Here is a 23,651-nt window from a genome sequence, read left to right as displayed (position 1 = left end):
CTCTAGGTGACCTTTCTAGGTAATATTTCCCTTTCACCAAACAAACCAAAACACAGATCACGTTAAAAGTATTTTCTAAATCAGTGGTTTCCAACTGGGGGGCACGGTGGCTTAGTGGTTAGCACGTTTGTCTCACACCTCCAGGGTTGGGGGTTCGATTCCCACCTCTGCCTTGTGTGTGTGGAGTTTGCATGTTCTCCCCGAGCCTCGGGGGTTTCCTCCGGGTACTCTGGTTTCCTCCCCCGGTCCAAAGACATGCATGGTAGGTTGATTGGCATCTCTGGAAAATTGTCCGTAGTGTGTGAGTGTGTGAGTGAATGAGAGTGTGTGTGTGTGTGCCCTGTGATGGGTTGGCACTCCGTCCGGGGTGTATCCTGCCTTGATGCCCGATGCCGCCTGAGATAGGCACAGGCTCCCCGTGACCTGAGGTAGTTCAGATAAGCGATATAAAACGAATGAATGAATGAATGAATGAATGAATGAATGAATGAATGAATGGTTTCCAACTCTGGTCCTGGCCTACCCCTTGTTTTGCCCCTTGCTTGCCTGTTTTTCTCAGACTTTCACTGTGTTTGAACAGGTAAAAAACAAGAGGTACTTGAGGATGGAGATTGGAAAACACTCTCTGTTCTACACTGTCCTTTGAAAGAACATCCCAACTCCAAAACTAATCTCTTACAAACTACTCTTACACATACAGTATAACGTACTTAGCCTTAATTCCCAGGTAAAGGAAAAAAAAAAAACAGAGAGTAAAATATCTGGTCAATTAGTGAGACTGTTATATGGCCAGATGGGTTGAAATCAATCTCAGCTGTATCGATCAACAGTTTCTTAACATTGCACATCCAGATGGATGTAATAGAGGTCATAACTTGGCTGGTTATGATCGCGTACAAGCGTTTGTCCTTCTATCTCTTTGTGACTTGCTGATCATTCTCGGGATGACCGGAAGGGTGTTGGTGAAGGTGTGGACTCAAAGGGCGAAGGACAAGTGAGTGTTTGCTATAATGGTATGAATTCATTTGTGACTTGACCACGTGAGGATTTGTGTACAATGATTCGCTGAAAGGGTTTGGATTTTATACCAGACATGATATGAGGCTGGGAAGGTTGTGCAATAAGGATATGGTGCTAGAGAACTGAGGTGTTCTAGGTAGGATTTGGCTCAGCAATCGTTATGTAAGCACATTGCTATCAGCTGGATTCCTACTGTATTCTACCAACTGCCATGGAAACGAGATCAAAAGATTCCATTGTGTGTGTTTGTGTGTGTGTGTGTGTGTGTGTGTGTGTAGGGGGAAAAAATACAAATATGTTGTGTGTCGTTATGTTTGATCAGAGAAAAGAAAAGTGGGTTTCTGTGTGTGTGTGTGTGTGTGTGTGTGTGTGTGTTTGTGTGTGTGTGTGTACATTCACGCATGAGAGAAAGTGATAAGTAGATGTGAGAGGGTTTGTTTAGAGCTGTAATGGAGGTGTTAGAATAACATTTATGGAAAAGGAAGTTCATATGGCTTATGTGAAAAGGCATAATGTGAAGGTATAGAAGACAAAATGAAAGGAGTCGATTCTTTTTTTTTTTTTTTTTGTCGGTGTGTAGGTGTTTGTCAGCCGCTTACTCTACATGAAAAAGAGATTGGGTTGTGTGTGTGTGTGCATGTGTGTGTGTCTCTATCTCTGTGTGTGTTTGTCTGTATAGAATAACAAAGCATGTCTGACCCTGAATGTCAGAATAAGATCTGCTTGTCCTAGACTCTGTTCTGTCCTTCGCTACGAGTTGCTGTAAAGCTTAATAAAAAGGAACCAAAGGTGAAAGAACTAGTGTGTGGAAGCAACAGACAGAAACAGAAAGAGACAGATTCTCAGGAGAACTATCCCATCTTTATCTAAAATTTCTATATCATTCTATCATTCTATCCATGTGCCCCGGTCACTTTATCACCTGCATGCCACTCTCTATTCAGCAATCACACATAGCCTCCTGTAGGACCCCCTGAGGCAGCTGGACCTCCACACTCCATCTACACTCTGTCACTCTGATCCCCTCTGCATCCCATCATCCCTTTCACCAAAGTGTGTCTCAGTCAAGAGAGGAAAAGGCCACGGTACAGCTCACTGTACAACACCGCCGTGACACTCTCCAGACGTTAACGTGATTGATGATCGTCGGATGCAAGCAGTGGAAATAATGCTAGCTCTAGCTATTTATAAACCCCAGAGCTAGCCACTGTCCTTCACACGCACCCACTTCACATATGCATAAGGACTATAAATAGACAGAAACATGTTTGGTTTAAAAAAAAATAAATAAATAAAAAATGCAGCAATGAGAAATAGTTGACAAATCCTGCCTGCTGTACGGGTGATGACACCGTAGCATCATCCTGACTGCGGTTACAGCCACGGGCTGCTTGTTCATCGCTTGTACCGTTTACTAATGTTCCATAAAATCTTTAATCTTTTTCCATACGAGATGAGAAGTAAGATGTATCGCATGTGTCAGTTAAATCGTTGATGAATGATCGCGTGCATATAAACAAGACGATATTGCTTGTGTACCTTCGATGATATACAAGTGATGTGTATGTGTGTGTGTGTGTCTGTAAACATGTGTGTTTGCGACAGGGACCAGGGACTACTGAACCATATTCGAGCCTCAGTCCATATTCTGTCTATTTTAAAGACGTGTTTCTCTGTTGCTGACCAAATATTGACCAAATGCCTGTCAGAACAGCATGGCTAGATTGTTGTTGACCTAGATGTCCCTTCAGACATGAAATAGGTTCTTTGAAAAAAAAAAAAAAGGAAAATAAAGTCTCTGTTTGTATGTATATGTGTGTAGGAGAGACCGAAAGTGAGAGCAAAAGACTTATGCAACTCAACCGGTAACTTACATAAAAAAACACAAGCAGTTGGGAGTTAGTCATCAAGCCTGCCATTCTGGAAGAGTGTGCAATCTCACACATGGCAGAAATCTACTCTTGTTGCTACACTGCTACTGCAATACACACTACGAGAGCTTAATTTGGTCGCTGCCGTTCAGCCACTTGCGACACAACTATCTAAAAGGTCAAGACTAGATCTTTTATTATTATTCGTTGCTTCAATGAAAGAAAAAAAGTCTTTGCTAAAAGAGGTACATTTACTCGATCTCTAATCTCTGGTTTACCTGGGTACAAAGTCGAAGGCTAAGATTTACCAGAGGATTGAAGGCTGTTATAGCTGTAAAGGCGGAACTAACTAACTAACTCCAAATCAGGGGTCTTGGTTTTGGAAAAGGATGTTAAACAAGCTGCTAACTCACAGGTAACGCAAACGAGACCAGATTCTGCTATTCGTCAACAAAGTTCTCAATAATCTAGCTCCCAAATATTTATCTGATTTGATTGTAATGTACTGTACAATCCTTCAAGATCACTTAGATCCCAAAATGGTCATCCATTTACTGGTACCACGATCCCGTCTGCAACGCAGGGGAGACCGAGCTTTCACAGTAGCGGGCCCTAAGCTGTGGAATAGCTTGCCAGTACCAGTCAGAACTACTTCTACTGTTAAAAACACACCTCTTTTCCTGTGCTTTTAATTGTTGTTAACTTGTACGTGTTTATTTATAATTATGTTCTTTCTTTATCTCTATGTACAGCACTTTGGCCAACTCAGGCGGATTTTAAATGCGCTTTATAAATAAAATTGAATTGAATTGAAACTGGGGGGCACGGTGGCTTAGTGGTTAGCACGTTTGCCTCACACCTCCAGGGTTGGGGGTACGATTCCTGCCTCCGCCTTGTGTGGCTGGAGTTTGCATGTTCTCCCCGTGCCTCCGGGGTTTCCTCCGGGTACTCCGGTTTCCTCCCCCGGAAATAACAAGCCTGTTATTTTATCTACGACTATTATGTTTAGATGGACTCCGACTCTGCATGGTATGTCTAAAGTAAAATAGTTTCTTGTGGTTAAACTATAAGTAATTGTTGTTATTCCTACAATGAACATGTTCTCAAACAGGCTCCCCGTGACCCGAGAAGTTCGGATAAACAGTAGAAAATGAATGAATGATTGAATGAATTGAAACAAGCACAAGTGGGTGTGGTGGTCAGGTAAAAAACACACTTTTGGCCATGTATACTATATATACGCTGTAGAAAAGAAGTCAGAATTCAGTATGACAGACAGGACTGAAGGTAAACAAACAGGAATAAGAAAGTTTGGCTGAACATTAAAGGCATTTATTAATAATTATGTGTAAATCTAGAGAATGATATCATCGTAGCTGATTTATCATTTTGTATAGACTAGGCATTGTTAAAATGTACTGGCTAGACACTGTGCTAATGACTAATAAGACATGATGGAAATTTTGTGCATTTAAAAAAAAAAAAAACAGGTTAAATAATTTGGTTAAATAGCTAAAGTTGGTTATTTAGCCTGAGATATGCAGAGATTCTAAAAGAAAGCTACGTTTGTAGCTGTATAAGGCATGCACTTCACTGTGAGTTTAAGACAAGAGCTTCTATTGAGCAAGCTAACGTTAGCTGACTAGTTTGTTCTGTAGGCTATGTGATATTTGTGACCTTGCAGAATGAGCATAGGTATCAGCAATGCACAATACACTGCCCCTGGACCAGGCAGTCACGGTGAGCGCTAACCCGCTGACAGTAGCTAAACCACAAGCTTTTGCTGCTCTCTTTATGCTTTCATCTGATATCCAGTAACTTCTATACCTTGATGATCGCATTGATGTGAACAACAAAGATATGTTATACTTTTTTTTATACTTTTTTTTGTGCTGAGCAAAATACAATTTGGGAATATTTGAATCATGGTTCAGTTTGGTCTAAAACAGGGTTCTGGTTTGGTCATTTGGTTTTGAATTACTTGTAATAATAGTGGTTAAAATTGTACATCCGTTTGCTTCGATCCAGAATGGAAGCAGTGGGATTACTTGCATATTAGCGCTCTCAGTATGGAAAAGAAAGTGCATCATTTGCAGGTGGTTCTGCTTAAATACAAGCATATTCATTACATAAGTAATGATGTTCATAACAAGACCAAAGGGACATTAATAAACATATTAATTGTATATTGATTTCATCTGTTTTGCCCAAGTGGGGCATGGTGGCTTAGTGGTTAGCACGTTTGCCTCACACCTCCAGGGTTGGGGGTTCGATTCCCACCTCTGCCTTGTGTGTGTGGAGTTTGCATGTTCTCCCCGTGCCTCGGGGGTTTCCTCCGGGTACTCCGGTTTCCTCCCCCGGTCCAAACACATGCATGGTAGGTTGATTGGCATCTCTGGAAAATTGTCCGCACCCCGTGACCCGAGACGTCCGGATAAGCGGTAGAAAATGAACGAATGAACATTTTTCCCAAGAAATACAGCTCTTTAACTTCTGTATGAAAACAATCCTCCATTTATACCCCAAACAAGCCTGTTATTTTATCTACGACTATTATGTTCAGATGGACTCCGACACTGCATGGTATGTCTAAAGTGAAATAGCCTCCTGTGGTAAAAGGATAAGTAATTGTTGTTATTCCTACAATGAACATGTTCTCAAATAGGTTGTAGGGGTTGCAGTAGTTACACACTGAATAATCAATACATTTCATTAACATGTAAATAATGGGACTCTTTTTTTCAATACTACTGTATAATGGTCTAGGAGATGAACTCGCAGTGAGTAAGATGGCAAACGTCCTTCATTTTCCTACAAAGAGTGAGAGAGAGAGAAAGAGAGAGAGAGAAGAAGAGAAAGAGCAGAAAGACTAAAAGACAATAGCAGGACACCTAATAGAACAGACGTGATGAATTTTACTTACTAGTAATTATCTCTAGAACATCACATTCTCAGCCACACCTACTACCAAGCATATCATGTAATTACACTTTTACAGGCAGCCTTAGATCTTTTCTGTCTCATGGTAGAAAAAGGTTAAAGATCTGAGATACGGCTATTTCCCGAAAGGTCAAAAATACTTGTCAGGAGCATCAAGTATGAACAGGCATAAAACATTTGAAAATGAGAGGTTTGGATACAAACAGATATCTGCAGTCAGGTACACCAGCTGAATGTAAGATGGATCGGAAGTCAGGTTGTAGTAACGACGCGTCCAGCTTATCTCAGGCGTCCGACTTACCTCAGACGTGTGGAAAAATACAACAACAACAACAAAAACATGGATGCTTTCATGTACGACTTTGGCTAGCATTTACATTTACAGCATTTGGCAGACGCCCTTATCCAGAGCGACGTATATGAGTGCTTAAATCTCTAACATTGAATACATTAATGCTGGTTCACTAGGTTACATACTTAAGATACCATGAGTTTAAAACATTTGTTCAAAGTTACAATAAAAAGGTGTTTTTTTAATGCAAATGATAAGGAAAGAAGTGCTAGTTGAAGTGTTTCCTGAATAAGTAGGTCTTCAACCGCCGCTTGAAAATAGCCAGTGTCTCAGCTGTCCGGACCTCTAGGGGAAGTTCGTTCCACCACCTTGGTGCCAGAACAGAGGAGAGTCTTGTAGTATACTTACCTCTTACCCTGAGAGATGGTGGATCCATTCGAGCAGTGCTGGTAGATCGGAGGGTGCGGGGTGCAGTGCGAGGAGTGATGAGCTAGCAACAATCTAGCCAGTTATGTTTAGCAATGATCCGTGTGTATTTATCTGCTTTTACAGTAAACTGTATAGTCACTGCTGTAAGCCAATATGTCCATATATGGATTGGGCTTAAGCTAATATTAGTATATAAGGTATAATAGATTTGTTTACTGTGGATAGTATGAACAGCTATGTTGATTCGATGTTACACGATGAACTAATGCCCTGTTCATAATTCCTTCCAGAAGTTTCCAAGTTGAAAGGGTGTTTTTTTTTTTGTAGCAAGAGATTGGAAATTAACATTATATTTAGCAGACATTCTTATGTGAATGAAGGACTGAAGTACATTTATTATTATTATTTTTTATTTCAATTTATACACCTGAGCAATTGAGGGTTAAGGGCCTTGTTCAGGGCCCCTGCAGTGGAAACTCGGTGGACCTGGGATTCGAACCAGTGACCTTCCGAGCAGTAGTCGAACACCTTAACCACTGAGCTTCCACATCCATAAAGTGCAAATTCTAGATGACAAATTTTACCCAAATGCCGTATTAGTTCAAAATGATAGATTTTTTTAGACTTATAGACTTTTTGATTATACAGTAGGTTGCGTGAAGTGATCAAAATCTAACTTGAATAACAACGTGACTTTCAACATTTTACCATTAACATTTCATCAGCATTTCACCAGGTTATGAGGCACACGATCGAACACGAACAGCTAATGCTACACGCATGATCAAGCTACAGGAAAGTGTTTAGCATCTGTCTTTCTCAGAGTAACATACTTCAATCAAGGTCTGTCTCTGAAGTTTGCAATAAAGCAGTGACATACAGTAAATGATCCATGTCTTCATTTTTGTACTAGTTCTGTCTGGGCCCCCATGCGACACGTGTAATGAACCATAGGAGGAAAAGATAATGAAGTGAATGCAAATCTGAATACGTAGAACAATCGAATGACATAACTGTACATTATCGGAATTGGTTGAAAATATTTTGTCATTTGCCCCGCTGATCTTTTCTTATTAAAGTAAAAATATGTGAAAATAGTTTGCAGTTTATTCTATGATCGTTTACATTAGGTTCCATTATAAACTAAGCATTTTAATGAAGTGGCCCTATGATCATAGACCACAATAATCTTTTCCATATACTTGATATACAAAATAACAAAAAAAAAAGTATGATCGGTTAACAAAGTTTGATTTAAACAGAATTCACGTAGGTTACGGCAGATGTTTTAACTGTTTAGAGGGTATCTGTAACTCCAGGCTATGTTGAAACTATGACATTGTAAATGAGGGTAAAGATACATTAGAATTTATGGTGAAAACTGGGGAAAAAAATTTATTCATGCTCCTTTGTTCCTTCTCAATTCTGTCTGTAAAACAATGGTTATTGGCATAATTAACAAACCCCAGTTTGTCAATGTGGTCTATTTCCTTTTGTCATCAAACTACAATGTAAATTTGCTGAGAAAATTGATAGTTTGTCCTTCTGCTTGGTTCAGTGCTCACTCTATTGGCTTTGTATATAGATGAGTTTTTGTCAGTCATATTTGTTGGTGATGTGTAGAATATGAATTCATACACAAGTTTTTTATTTAGTTCTTTGATTTATAGCAACATTCAACTGTTTAACCATGCCCTCTGACTTGGAGCTGACTAGCAGGAGCTACTTGGTTGAACGAAGATCTACAGTAGTTTCAAGGACTTTAGTCAGTATCTTCTGCATTAATGTTGTTCCTAGTAATTGTGTACACAATGTATACACTGTTTTTTACCACACTAAGAAGTGATCTTAGAGCAGAAGCAGCAGGTTTTTCCTGTAGGCATGACCCTTTTTGGGGGGTTTTTACACCTGGTCACTTCATGCGTTTTCTGTGATCCGATAGCTATCCGATGGTAAAAAGACCAGGTCTATAAATCCGATGGTTCAAACCACTTCAGGAGGAGGTCTGGGACGCATTTCAGATGAAACTGGACAGGTGTAAATGAATGTGGTTGTTCAAGCCACATACTGTACGTCAGAGCTATAGTCCTCCCGAACGAAGCCACTCGCAGGTGACTCGCGAGTCGTGCATCGCGCCAGAAACAAATATGTTTTCCCACCAGTGCTGGCTCCGATCTTTCACCCAGGTTTCTCGTTGGGTCTTAAAATGCACTGTTGCCGCCAGCGAAAATGCAGCAAACCGTAATTGCTGTTGTTTTAGCGACTGCATACACCAAAGTGTGTTCCATTTCAATTACCCCGGAAATGAGCTAAAATATATTTCCATTTCCGGCTGGAGTAGAAAGATCGGATCGATATCCGATTCACAAAGACACATCTATGTGGCCTGATGTAAATGGAACAGTTTTAACAAATCAGACAGCTATCGGATCAGAGACAACACATGAAATGACCAGGTGTAAAAAGGCCCTTTACTAGTACATCCAAACGAACTTATCAGACGTTTTCAATCAGTATAAACAAATCATTTATTTTATCACAAGTATGATATAAAATTAGTCAGGACTTTCATTATGAGACATTTTTACCTCAGATGACCTTCCAAGTTGAAGATAACACCTTCGAATTATAGAAGCTTTTGAAAAAGGCATCTCACTGAGCAAAAATCTGTTTGATATCACCATTTAATTTGAAGATATAAACAAGTCAAGGAGATCTTATTGTCATTTCAACCATATAATGCTGTACATAGTACATAGTGAAATAAAGTAACTTTCCTCTAGGACAGCAGTTCCCAAACTTGGGGGGTCTCGGAGTGGGGGTCGGGGGCTCGCGAGATGTTTTCCAGAAACTTTATTTATTTATTTATTTTATATGTAATGATGTCCCTTTTGGATCACTTTGGCCCCGTTCACACTGCAGGTAATAGTGGCCCAAATCCGATTTTTTTTGGGGTGAAGTGACCAGGTCAGACTTCTTCAGGAGTAGTGTGAACACTCAAAGTTGTTTCCATATGTGGTCCTGAATCAGACCCAAATCATTTTTTTTGCTTAACACACACACGTTACCAGTCACCGCGTTTGTGTCACGTTTTCGACGGCGGAAAAAAAAAAGTTTTTGCCGACGCAAAGCTTTTTTTTTTTGCTCCGGCGAAAACGTGACAGAAACGTGACTGGTAACGTGTGTGTGTTAAGAGTTTTTCATAAAGTGATTACATAAACCAGCTCATAATGTTTGCGTTGAATGCATTAAATGATATGTTTGCTTGCAACAGATGATACAATATAACCTCGGCAACTTTTTAGCGCAACGGCGTGCTGCGTGTGACATCATTGTTATTGTTCGTTTGCGTATGCGGGTCAGTTCGAAACAGCAAACTGTTCACACTGGTATCTGATATAGGTCACATTTTAAAAGGTAATGTGAACAGCCAAACAAAAAAATCAGATCTGAGCAAAATATCCGAACTGAGCATTAAGACTTGCAGTGTGAATGTGGCCTTTCATAAGTATTTCCCTGAAGGAGATGCTCCCGACCAATATGATTGGATAAGGCCACCATTCAGTGTAACCACGGCAAATCATCTGGCATCAGATACGGAAGATGCGCGGAAAGAACTTTCAACCGAGGACGGCATTTGACGGCAAGACGCTGGATGAGTTCTGGGTTTCTGTCGCGCCGGAATATCCACAGTTGTCGAACGCCGTGTTGGATGTACTGATGCAATTTGGCTCAACATATATATGCAAAAAGATTTTTCCGCGCTGACTAACATTAAGAATAAACACAGGTCATGGCTTAAGGTGGAAGATGATCTGCGGGTTGCGATCTCAAAAATTTAACCTAGAGTGGACCTGCTTTGTACAGTGCCCATCCATCACATTAGGCGTTTTTTCTGAATACATTTACAATTACAATACAATTATACATGAAGTTATAATTGTTACGGGAAAGGGGGGGGGGTGTTACTACATAAGGACAACAAACAACTCACATTGTCAACATTCTACATTGAATATATTGCGTAATAAGGTATGTAAAAACAGAAATACAGAATTCTTAAATTCGTGAGTGTTTACTTGTACAGTGTATAAGCCATTAAGGCAGTGAAAGGTGAACATGAGAACCTGCAAAACAAGGGAACCTCGAAAAAAGGGTTAATAAATAATTCCCACCAAAATGTGAAGTCTGAATCTAAATCTGAAAATGTGGAGTAGTTAACAGACGCAGAATCTCAAATTGGCATCGGTTTATTTATCTATTTTTAAACATATTTGCGGTGTAATGCATATTAGGCACATGACTATTTTTGGGACTGTTCTTCCAGCTCTGTACTATATTAAAGCCCAGGCAGAACTGTGCCACCAGCATTGATGTGTTCCAGTTCACACTGAGCGCCTTCTGGCTCAATTAATGCTCCGTGATCGGAGACACGCCTGACACACCTCAGATCTTAATCAAGCAAAGCACTCCAGCAGAAACGGGACACGACGGCCGCCCTGCGCGACATACTGTATACGGGCAATCTCAAAACACTGTGTCCTCTAAAGCGAGTAGCACAAATGACAAGAACAAAGAAAAGTCAGTAGAGTAATGGTGGCAGATGGAGAGAACAAGGGGAAAATTTTCCACCTCGAGGAAGTCCATGAGCAGCATGTGGCATGTTCTTGCAAACAAGAGACTGGGGGTGTGTGCATCTGGAGTCGGATCACATAGCTCTGTAGAACGCATTCGGTCTGGGAAAAAGAGAAAGCAAGCAACATCGAGGGTGTGTGAGGATACAGGCAGACAGATAAAGAATGCCAAGTCTTTCACCCCTGTGTTGTGCCCAGCAGAGGTGTTGCGCCCGGGGGGATCAGCTCAGGGCACACATAGAGCCGCAGCACGCCTTAAACTCTGAATCAAAGGCTGCTGCTTTCTCTGTTATACTATAGAGTTTAGTCTGTCATATCTTGCTTCCTCCGGCACAGAAGGAAGACAACCTGGTCCTGAGTGCATGGTCTGCATGCTCATCACTAAAGAAGCTAAAAAAGCACCCAAGACCCATTACAGTGTATATATCCTTGATTCCAAGCCTCTTGAGTTCCATAAAATGTCTGCCACGGAGGAATTGAGTGGAAAGTAATCTTGCTCTGCAGTAGTATGCAAAAAAAAATGCTTGACTGCCGCGATCGCTAAAATCACATCTCCATGTTAGCACCACTAAAAATCTCATCTCCAGGCTCTAACAGAGCTGTGAGTTAAAATGGTCTTTCCAGAAGAAGATTTTGTTGCCGTTTACATTTGAGTGCTCAGCCATAGTAACTCAGTTTAGACTAAAATGTATCGTATATCTTTTCAAAATGTATATTCTGTAGATCCCTAGCCAGATTGGAACGGGGCATTTCAGAACCGAATATTTTATATTTGAGCATTTCATTTATTGTATACTATAGTATATGGTTGTAATCCGGTTTCCTCCCCGGTCCAAAGACATGCATGGTAGGTTGATTGGCATCTCTGGAAAATTGTCCGTAGTGTGTGTGTGTGTGAGTGTGTGAGTGAATGAGAGTGTGTGTGTGTGCCCTGCGATGGGTTGGCACTCCGTCTAGGGTGTATCCTGCCTCGATGCCCGATGACGCCTGAGATAGGCACAGGCTCCCCGTGACCCGAGGTAGTTCAGATAAGCGGTAGAAGATGAGTGAGTGAGTGAGTGAGTGAGTGAGTGAGTGAGTGAGTGAGTGAGTGAGTGAGTGAGTGAGTGAGTGAGTGAGTGAGTGAGTGAGTGAGTGAGTGGGTGAGTGGGTGAGTGAGTGAGTGAGTGGGTGAGTGAGTGAGTGGGTGGGTGTAATTTTGCAATCATCGCAGGGCACACACACACACACACACACACACACACACACACACACACACACATTCACTCACACAATCACACACTACGAACAATTTTGAAAAATTGAAAATGAATGAATGAATGAATGTTCACAACCTTAATATTGTCTGTATGAATAAGTCAAAAAGGGTTGTTCTGTGGCTGATCAGGTAGCTTTATCTCCTTATTGTTTTCAGTTTTCCCTTTCTTTTCTTTTTTCCAGGTCCCACATTTTCTTTATATACATCAAGGCTTCCTATATATGGTCTGGCAATGAGACATATCTAAAGACACTCCCTACTATAGCATCACAAGTGGTTCATATAAATGTCAGATGATTCCAGTGGGGGAAAAAACATCCAAATTTATCAACAGGTCATTTTTGTGTATGAATCCTTCATGACTGTGATAAATTTGCAGTCAAAGGTAGACAGAAATCAGCCCAAGCCTCACTACCCCAATTTTGGGTATTTTTAAATTTTTTTTTTACTCTGCCTTTAACGTATTTATAAACAGCAAATATTCAGCTCTATGTATTGATGCATTTTATCATTGAACGAAGGCTTTGGATTGACCGGAGAGTAAATGAATAAATGAATAATCGTAGAAAGGATCAAATGAACGAATGAACGAGTGAATGACTGAATAAATGAGTAAAAGGAATAATGACATTCATAGTTATTTTTCAGTCTTTTAGAGTTTTTGTTATTTATATCGAAATGTCTGTGTGCCGATCTCGATACACAAAATGGCCGCGTTGTCCATCATATCAGCTTTTACTGCATAAGAGAACAGATAAAAATAATTAAAAAAAAAAAAAGCTAAAGATTAAAAAAAAAACCCTAAACCTTTATCAAATGAGCTGAGCGCACATACTGCAAGTCTTTTCATTTAGTGATCTTTCAGCAAGAACAAGCTATGGCACCTCAGATGGTGATTATCAACCACCAAATCACTAACTGCCTTGACAGATGTAAGCCAGTTTCCCCTTTGTCCCATTCGCCCCGTTCGCCATGTGCTAGGGCTGTGTCCAACTCTGACTGCCTGCTTTGTTCCAAATCAGTGCATCCTACTGTCTTCTCAGCAGTGTGTTACAGACACAGTTTGCTGAAGATTAAATGAAAGGTTTTGTCTACAGCATAACCAAAGCCCCTATATAATGCCATCAAGTCCAAACGATCTTCTTACCCTAAACGTAATCTCCGAATTGTATAATATTGTAATCCAATTTGACCCCCCCAAAAAAAAAAAAAAAAATCATAATTCTTTCTGTACAGTAGATCAGTGGATGTTATTTTGCTCAAGCTCAAGCCACCTCTGTGTCTTTATATATGTTACTCGTCCAGACCTATTTCTCTTTGCTCTTGCCCTCGTTTCTTTGATGAAATTAAATTCTAAAATTAATGCGTGCCACCTCAGAATCGGGTGCATCAGCTGAAGCAGAAGAGTGTTCACTACCGAAGAGTGAACACTAATGCTGTTGAGTCTTATTGGGTGCTTATTGGGTCCATTTGAATTAAACCTTGCTATATTTTCACTCTAGGCTGTGGCTAGTTTAGGCAGGTGATTGAACCCAAACATGCAGTGTGTTTAAATATATAGTGAGAGTAGAAATGAGCTGTTAAACTGTTAAGCTCTGCATGAATGTAGTAAAATTCAGTATGCACTGTACATTTGGGTTGCTGGGAAAAAATAAATAAATAAAATATATAAATATTATATGTATATTTATATGTATATATAATATAATATTATATAGGGGGCACGGTGGCTTAGTGGTTAGCACGTTCGCCTCACGCCTCCAGGGTTGGGGGTTCGATTCCCGCCTCTGCCTTGTGTGTGTGGAGTTTGCATGTTCTCCCCGTGCCTCAGGGGTTTCCTCCGGGTACTCCGGTTTCCTCCCCCGGTCCAAAGACATGCATGGTAGGTTGATTGGCATCTCTGGAAAATTGTCCGTAGTGTGTGAGTGTGTGAGTGAATGAGAGTGTGTGTGTGTGTGCCCTGCGATGGGTTGGCACTCTGTCCAGGGTGTATCCTGCCTCGATGCCCGATGATGCCTGAGATAGGCACAGGCTCCCCGTGACCCGAGTAGTTTGGATAAGCGGTAGAAAATGAATGAATAATAATATATATATATAAGACAATATATTAGTGATAAATAAAAAAATATCTAAAAAATATATAAATACAGTGATAAATAAATATTTATATAATGCATGCGTCAATACAAATGTATATAATAAAATCTTATATATAAATATAAAAAAAATATATATATATATTTTACTTTTATTCTCCCAAATAAATATTTCTGATAACGCTCTTAAAGGTAACAGTCTCAACACATTATAAACTTAGTCTTATACTTTTTACTTTTAAGTGAAAAACAAAATCAATTATATGGCTAAATTATTTGATTTCTATTCAGTGAGGGCAAAACGACGTCTTTGCTTCAACTGTCACAGACATTACAGGACAAAAAGATACTTAATGCACAGATAGCATGCTTGGTTCACAAGTAAACAAATGCACTGACATCATGGCCTATGCACATCACCGGCCTTCATCTTGTTTTCCTCTTATACACCGATTGTCAAAAGTGGATGTGTTAATTATGTTTTACAACAATCCGGCCATCAACAGCAGTTGCCGGTCGATACCGATGCTGACAGTAAGATAACTCTATTAACGGAACAATTACACTGCATTTACAATGTGCTTTCGAATATCACAATCCTTAATAATAATAATAATAATAATAATAATAATAATAATAATAATAATATTTTAGAAACAAGATCTTTTCGATAGTTTAGCAAACCAAACAAAAAATCTCTTTATTTATTCTGACTTACATCGGTGCCAATATAAATCTTATTTAGCAGTAAAAAGTCTAAACTTTAGAGACTTATGTAATTAACTTTGAAACCTGACCATGAAGCAGCCAAAAACAGTGGAAAGAACACCAGAAACATTGAGAACGATGGCTCTGAAAGTTGCTCAAACTCATCCACATCATCCCAGTTACGTTTATGGCATTTGGCACGTGCCCTCATACAGAGCTACTTACATTTATATCTTTTATACAACTCTGCAGTTAAGAGTCAAGGGCTTTACACAAGGGCCCAGCAGAAGCAGGGCTGAGATTTGAACTCAGAACCTTCCAGATCAGTAGCCCAATATCTTAACCACTCAGCAGCACTGACCTCCGGTTCAGAAACTGAACTCAACTATAGATGGAGAGCAGGACTATTTTTTTTTAACTCCACACAGATAACATTATTTTCACTTGTACCTGTATATTAATACAAGTAGCCTCTGGTGTTTGGCATGACACCTGTATTAAGCTTGTTATCATTCATTAATTCATAAATGTTCTCATTCATTCATTCATTCATTCATTCATTCATTTATTTTCTACCGCTTTATCCGAACTTCTCGGGTCACGGGGAGCCTGTGTCTATCTCAGGCGTCATCGGGCATCAAGGCAAAATACACCCTGGACGGAGTGCCAACCCATCGCAGGGCACACACACACACTCTCATTCACTCACACACACACACACACTATGGACAATTTTTCCAGAGATGCCAATCAACCTACCATGCATGTCTTTGGACCAGGGGGAGGAAACCGGAGTACCCGGAGGAAACCCCCGAGGCACGGGGAGAACATGCAAACTCCACACACACAAGGGGGAGGTAGTAATCGACCCCCCGACCCTGGAGGTGTGAGGCGAACGTGTTAACCACTAAGTCACCGTGCCCCCCGAATGTTATCATGTACTGTAAATGTTATTTAACCCCTTGAACACAACTCTTAAGTTTTTTTGTCATTACCTCGTTTTTTTCTTTTCTTTCGCTTCTAATAAAACTTGCCAGCCAAATAACTGAAAGGACGTATATAAGACATTTGCATTATTCTAAAACAACCACAAACAGTAAATCATAACCGAGTGTGTGCAATGTAACAGATGGACTCTTTATCTAGACTCCACAATAAACTGCAGAACTGGTGATGGCTAGGGATCAATCAATTTTGAAGCCTGACCCAAGTGCTTCAAAAGAATTGCGCTGGTGCCCAGTGGCAATGTCAGGACGCACAAATGGCTTTAAATGGCACGACTGCTGGACTAAAACCACAGAGCTGAACATCATCTGAAATGCAAACGTCTAGGATAATGACACCAGGCTACTAAATGGAGGTGATGGGGTGCAAAGTATCTGACAGAGCTGAAGAAATTGAAGGCATCACTCCATAATCGGTGAGCTTCGCAAGATTGTTTGGCAACATTTCCCTCCTTACACACATCCCTGGAATCAATAACGGATGTTTTTAAGTGCAAATTTTGTTGGCTTTTTTTTTTTTTTTTTACTCTTCCGCTAAGGCGGTAGCATAATTCTGCTGGGCTAATTTGACACAGCTAGCAAAGCTATAATGGTGCTATAATGGTAATGGTGAACAGAATACCAAAACTCAAACATATTGGTCTAATTTAGCTTCAACGATCCAGAATGTTTCGTTTCTCACTCATTGTTTTCCATCAACATTCAGCATATACTGGAAGTCATGAAGATTTTGGTGTGTATGTTCAAAGTACCAGAATGCAATGTACTCTAGCTAACGTATACAACAGAGAGCCTCTACATTGCCTAGTTAGCTAGGTAGCTACTAATCCCACTGCTTACCTATCTCATAACTGCATACGAGTACACATGCAAGGTTTGGGCGATTTCTTACACCGTTTAGTGATCATGAATTTCTGAAAACACAAGCGCTCTAAATTTCCTGCTTCATAGCGAGCAGGCTGTTATGCCCCGTTTCACACTAGGAAAAATCCACAGGATTAGCCTTCTGTGTCTGCTTATCTCCTATTCCAAGACCCTGTAGATCCACTATACTGCAGTGTATTTGTCTCAAACCAAAGAAAATAATGGTACAACATCAACCGACTGGAGTTTTTTTTTATTTTTTTATATCAAATTCAGATCTCAGTAAAAAAGGCTTAACCGCAAATGATGCTGTATAATGACAGATTTCTTTTTAAGGAGGTTGAAGTGCTTGAATGATTTCGACAACATCTAACAGTGTTCGGCATATCACACTTGGCAGCCTAGCAGACTAACTAAATGTGGACAAGAGCAAAGAGTTTGATAGCATTTTATGGATCTGTGGAGATTGGAGGCTGGAGGTAGAGGCTTCCGCAGTCATCTTCACTCGTACCTGTTGACAAGAATGACTTATCCTGTTCACCTTAAAGCTGAGCTTCACCATGAAATGATGATGAGAAGCCACAGTCTTATCACCGGGAGGCATCTGATGTGTCTGAATGGTAGTGTGCAGCCCTGAAAGTCAAAATGATGGCGTGGATCAGTCTGAAGCAGTGAGACGTATATCACTTCTTTGTGTGTGTGTTTGTGTGTGTGTGTGTGTGTGTGTGTGTGTGTGTGTGTGTGTGTGTGTGTGTATATATATCTATATATCTATATATGTATGTATGTATATATATGTATGTGTATGTATATATATATATATATATATATATATATATATATATATATATATATATATATATATATATATATATATATATACTCCCTGTTTTACTCCCTGGTATACTTTGGCTTTAGCTGACCATGTTTTGCAATAGTTTGCCAAAATCAGAGAGCTATTCCATTTCAACTGATCCATAAATCTCAGAGCAAACCTACTCCTTGTAAGCTTGCATCAACCTAATTGACTAATGATGGCAAAGGAGGCAAGAGAGTACTTGAGAGCTATTAGACGAGGAAGATATGGTTGGAAAAGTGCAATAATATGCAGAAAGTCCAACAAAATGCATAAACCACATTGTAAAACCATGTTCATTCATAAATTCATTCATTTTCTACCGCTTATCCTATTTACTATTCTCGGGTCACGGGGAGCCTGTGCCTATCTCAGGCGTCATCGGGCATCAAGGCAGGATACACCCTGGACGGAGTGCCAACCCATCGCAGGACACACACACTCTCATTCACTCACACACACACACTACGGACAATTTTCCAGAGATGCCATTCAACCTACCATGCATGTCTTTAGACCGGGGGAGGAAACCGGAGTACCCGGAGGAAACCCCCGAGGCACGAGGAGAACATGCAAACTCCACACACACACCAGGCGGAGGCGGGAATCGAACCCCCGACCCTGGAGGTGTAAGGCAAAATACCCACCCCTTGGGGCAGAATATATCCTGTATGTGGGATGTGGTAGCTATAGCTCAGTGGTTAAGGTGTTGAACTACTGATAGAATGGTCATAGGTTCAAATCCCAGGTCCAACAAGCTGCCACTGCTGGACCCATGAACAATGCCCTTAACCCTCAATTGCTCAGTTGTGTAAATTGAAATAAAAAAGTAATGTAAGTCACTCTGGATAAGGGCAACTGCTAAATGTTGTAAATTAGGTTGAACAGTGTTATATTGTGTGGCCATCCCAATAGATTAAACAACAGTAGGGGGCTTGCAGATTCTTTCAGAAAAGCCCCCACAAGACCCCTAATAATAATGAATATAAGATGGAACCTTCACACAAACATCACATTATGCATATTATTGACTAAAACATGGCACATATTATTGGATAACAGAAAAGCTTTTTCATTTATTTTTTATCTGACCAGCTGAGAGTCACGCGAGCTATGATTAACATGGTTTTGTCCGTACTTACACCCGGGACACGACTATAAGCTTAGCACCACGTCTATATCGTTACAACAGGCGGCTACACTGTGTTCAGCAACTTCTCAGGGGAGGGATAATGTCGGTACACCCAGGACCCGAGGAGATAACAGCCCGTCTTTCTATCCTCCACCCGTTGTCTTGTTCGAACAGAGCGACGGATGCTGACAGCGTGTGCACACCGGCAGTGATCAATTGCAGCAGTTGTACCGATGGGCGTGTTACGGGAACGGTTCTGCCTCATTTTTGCGCTATGAATTAAACCACTGGACTGCACTTAATGGAGTGAAAAATGGCACTCTGACTTTTACACGAGTTAATTGTTTTTCAAGCATGCTTAACACAGAGTGGGAAAAGGATGCTTTTATCAGCGTCGAGTAGGATTGTGTTAAGGCTTGAATGCATGATGAGTTTTCACAGAGCAAACATTTTTTTTTTCCCAGAAATGGAAAAATAAAATAAAATAAAATAAAATAAAATAAATAAATAAATAAATAGAAACCCACAACAGCACACTGCTCTGCCTGAACTATCAGTGCAGATTAAAAGTCAAGATTCAGAGCTAAACATTAAATAAATATTTAAAAAAAATAATAATAACATGGGCTTTGCTGATGCTGAGGGAATTATAAGCCGATAGATTCAGCTGGTGCAATACTTGCAAGGTACATTCACAGAATAGATAGCATGGCTGCACAATCTGTGATTTTATTAGCTAGCCCAAGGGTAAGACATCATGTGCTACTCGGTATGTTTTGGTTACTGGAAAGTGAAGTGATTAAGATTAAAGGTTGTAGCTAACGTCATAGCATATGGCTTGCTAATTTGCTAGTTAAATGCATTAACGTCCCTGAGGACAATGAACAAGTTTATGATTAATATCTTCATACTGAAGTTTTTCCCTATAAAAAAAAAAAACAAAAACAAAAAAAAGCAATAGGGTAGCCTAGTGGTTAAGGTGTTGGGCTTCCATTCAGAAGGTTGTGAGTTCGATTCCTATGTCCAACTGCTGGGCCTCTGAGCAAGGCCCTTAACCCTCAATTGCTCAGTTGTATACAAAATGAGATTTAAAAAATGTAAGTCGCTCTGGATAAGGGCGTCTGCTAAATGCTGTAAAATGTAATTCTTGTGTCATTTTTATCGTAAGTCTGACTAGCATCGTTATGTTCTTCTGCTGCTGATAGTTTTATCATTTTTCTTTTTTTTTCTTTTCATATCTTTTTCCACACAGGGAGCAGTGGCGCAACTAGAGTTTTATACATGGGGTGGCCAAGGCAAGTTTAGGGGGTCAATAGACTATGACACAAATTACCCTAACAAGGAGCATGGATGAATAGAACGGGGGCATAGTAGCCTTTATTATCACCACATATACATTACAGCACAGTGGAATTCTTTTCTTCACATACCCCAACTGAGGAGGTTGGGGTCAGAGTGCAGGGGCAGCTATGATACAGAACCCTTGGAGCAGGGAGGGTTGAGGGCCTTGCTAAAGGGCCCAGCAGTGGCAGCTTGGCTGTGCTGGGACTTGAACCCCAATCCTCTGATCAACAACCCAGAACCTTAACCAGTTGTGCCACCACTGCCCTGAATCCCATAATTGCTCATTAGAGGTAGAATATATCTCTATATTCTATATATAAGTCAAACAAAGACTTCTTTTGATAGGTGAAATGAGATGTCAATCAGCATCAAACAAATAAAAATTTGGGGTGGCACCTGGGGTGGCCAATCAGATGTCAAGGGTGTTCAGTGCCACCCCGGACACCCCTCTGGCTCCGCCACTGACGGGGAGTCCTCATTTGGAAAAAAAAAAAATCATTTGTCATTTGGGCTCACTAATTTATCTGTTTGTAAAAATGTTCTACTAACAGCCAGATTACATCTTGGACAGTGTGTAAAATGCAACAAGTGGTGGGATTGTGTTACAGCATTAAAGTGAGCTCCGTCAATGCATTGCAATGTTTCCTATATACAGTAGATAATATCAAATAATGGTTACATTTCCAATTGTTAATAAAATTTTTAAAATTTGTTTTATGTAAAAAAAAATTAAGATGCGATTTTTTTTGGACATCTAATGATTTGTGCATCCTCACTGCTCTCACTGTCATGGCCCTGGTTCAATCCCTGGGGACAGGGAACAGACCCAGTAACCGAGGGGTTAACTTACATTGCCGGTCCTAAACACAGATAAAATAGGAGGGCTGTGTCAGGAAAGGCATCCAGCATCAAACCAATGCCAAATGAAAATCTGTAGTGACTCTGAACAGGGAGCATCTGAAGGACAACAACTACTTAGAAGTCGCCTTTTAAATAAAGTGTACCAGATTTATGTATATTAGGCATGAACATGGGTTGGATTGAAAGGGTAGGTCATGTGATCACATTTTTTAATGTATTTTAGAATATCAGATTGTTTGATCCTAGGAAATTATTATATATAATATTTTTTAAAGGGAGCGCGGTGGCTTAGTGGTTAGCACGTTCGCTTCAAACCTCCAGGGTTGGGGGTTGGATTCCCACCTCTGCCTTGTGTGTGTGGAGTTTGCATGTTCTCCCCGTGCCTCGGGGGTTTCCTCCGGGTACTCCGGTTTCCTCCCCCGGTCCAAAGACATGCATGGTAGGTTGATTGGCATCTCTGGAAAATTGTCCATAATGTGTGATTGTGTGAGTGAATGAGAGTGTGTGTGTGCCCTGTGATGGGTTGGCACTTCGTCCAGGGTGTATCCTGCCTTGATGCCCAATGACGCCTGAGATAGGCACAGGCTCCCCGTGACCCGAGGTAGTTCGGATAAGCGGTAGAAAATTAATGAATGAAGGAATGATTAATCTAAGTCTTCCAATCTAAGTCAAATACATAAATTATTGGAATTGCACAGTTTTTCACAATTTAATTGTCATTTTGACATTTTCAGATCTTTAAGCCATGCATTTTATGGCATTTATGGCAAATCACTTGTGCTTTACTTGATTGGGGATCAGTTCATTGGCATTCATCAACATGTGCATGTATTGAAAATCAGCCAGAACCATTTAGAAATCTGGCATGAATTTTTTTGTCAGGTTTCACCTGGAAAAACAAACAGCTTTACGGAAAGATTGATAAATCAGGCCCGATGTTACTGTCACCTTGAGAGTTGTTTATGTGCCAGCTGGCTGTGTATACACGAATGTCAATTCTGAGTTGGGCAGTTTGCGTCCCTGTCTCTGTCCATGTCACAGATCTGGTGTTGGCATGTCTGCTTTGGGCAGGCTATGATGGAAAAAGGTTGCATAGCCGAGCGTGGATTCATTATTCACGCTGCACTGTGGAAGGCAAAGGGACATGATGTGTCAGAGTCTCCTTTTGACTTGATGAATTTGCATCCTCCAGTGCTGAAAGAACCCACAGGGGACAGCTTGACAAGATACCAGTTTATAAGAGTGTGTCTTAGCTTGCATTTCCTTGTTCTTGTTCTTTTACTTAGATCTACTGCTAAAACAACTTACCAAGTGCCACGCGTACACCACTGACAACCATCTAAATCTAATACAAAGCTCCAGAGCTCGCGTGTGTGCTAAGGTGGTATTTCAGAAAATGCCCCAATCCTTTTGCCCTCTGCTCTCTCTGTTCTACCAGTACTGAATGTTCATTTCCAGGTGACAGGGCAGACAATGCTGGTTTTTCCTCTGGGATCAACAGCCGAGGCTTGGAGCAGTTTATGGAGCGTGCTGTGATTATTTACAGGCCACGCGTATGCTAGATCCATCTGAGTGACAGGAGAAACGCATTTTTGTCCTCGGCTCAACTCTGACGCAATTTGTCTGTCACCTCAGATGTTGTCACCTTGCTTTGACTTTGGTCCCGTGATCGCGTCGAGCATCGCAAGGTAGTCATGCTGATAATTTGCCAAAAGAAGGTGAAGACTGTTTCCAGCTTTAGAGTGCAACACTAGTTTAAATGCATTAGAAAGCAGTATGATGGAAGCCAGGAATAGATAGCTAGCCACTACGCTATTATCCCTTATAAACCCTTTTCTTCTGCCCCCACATTTTTAGTCAAGCACTAATTCTGCTTGCATGTCACACTCCCAAAAGGCAATTAAATGACTAATGGGTGAGGACATTAATTTCTGTGCTTATTGGACTAAGAGCCCGGTCTGACATGGTTGTAAAAAGTGCCGTGTGTTAGCGATGGCCATAAAGACAATAGCCTTGAGGTGAAGACTGAAGGTCAGTCGTATTTATGGATGTTAAAGGGGAAAAGTAGTTTAAGACACACAATCCTAGACAGAAAAGGATAAACAACAGACAAGCAAAGGGAATGACAAAATCGCCTGCATTGGCTTTCACCTCCTTTAAACCTTAGGATTGTGTGTTAGAACCTGCGATGTATCTAAACCAAATAATTTCTGAGTACAAATGAAAAAAGTATTCACTTTTTTAAAGTATTCTTTGGATAGAAAACCATAAATTAGTTGCCATCAGAAGTTGCAATTATTTAGTCAATTATCGAGTCAAGCTATCAAAGCAATTCCAGGTAT

The 23,651-nt window shown here is 40.5% G+C and overlaps 1 protein-coding gene across 1 annotated transcript in view; it reads left to right on the top strand.

Moving 5' to 3' along the window:
* Positions 1–23,651, top strand: part of insyn1 (inhibitory synaptic factor 1) — a 91,946-nt gene that overhangs the window by 3,031 nt on the left and 65,264 nt on the right. The window lies entirely within an intron of this gene.

This window comes from Tachysurus fulvidraco, chromosome 13 (assembly GCF_022655615.1).
Source record: "Tachysurus fulvidraco isolate hzauxx_2018 chromosome 13, HZAU_PFXX_2.0, whole genome shotgun sequence".
In the NCBI taxonomy this organism is placed as follows: Eukaryota; Metazoa; Chordata; class Actinopteri; order Siluriformes; family Bagridae; genus Tachysurus; species Tachysurus fulvidraco.
Note: the sequence above shows the minus strand (reverse complement) of the source record. Positions and strands in the feature narration are given on the sequence as shown.